This window comes from Apium graveolens, unplaced genomic scaffold (assembly GCF_009905375.1).
Source record: "Apium graveolens cultivar Ventura unplaced genomic scaffold, ASM990537v1 ctg5691, whole genome shotgun sequence".
NCBI lineage: Eukaryota > Viridiplantae > Streptophyta > Magnoliopsida > Apiales > Apiaceae > Apium > Apium graveolens.
Genome location: NW_027419059.1, coordinates 3,411 through 4,092, shown reverse-complemented (window position 1 = coordinate 4,092; position 682 = coordinate 3,411).

Below are 682 nucleotides of genomic sequence, written 5' to 3'. Positions count from 1 at the left end.
TAAAAAAATGTTTACTGTAAAAGAGATTTTGTTATAAATTGGCATCAGTTTTTGAAATAAATAAAATATGGATTTTCAGTCCCAAAGGGGGATAAATGTTTTCTTTGAATAGTGGATCTGGACTGAGACGCGAGTCCTTTCCACACTTATATTAGGCTTAAAAGTTGCCTAGGGATTCCCATTAATATTTTAGAACCTAGCGAGGTTCGGGATTACTTCGCGGCTGATCACCGGCTGTAATCCGTAGCGTCATAAAATAATTTTGATTAAGATATGATTTTATTGATACCAACAAAATGATGCCATCACCCAAAGTTTTATCTCTCATTATCATTGGTCATGTCCTCCCATTGACATTCTTTAATATATATCTCGATTTATGTGTTGTATCGTATTGTTTAGCACTTGTTGAGCATTTGGCTCACTCCTTACTTTACCCTGATATTACAGCTAGCAGCTATGGTTAGATTCAAGCAGACTGCCCGTAAGACCTGTGATGCTGATGCCTATGTTCGAGCTCAGGTAGAATAAGGGATAGTAGTTTGTGTGAGGACTCGGTATTTAAAATCAGTTGTAATAGATGGTATTGTTGGTCTGTTCCAAACCCTAAACTGTAAGATCTTGGATTTGGGTATGTTTATTTATTATTAAATGTTGTAATAGTTATATTTAATTTACTGTT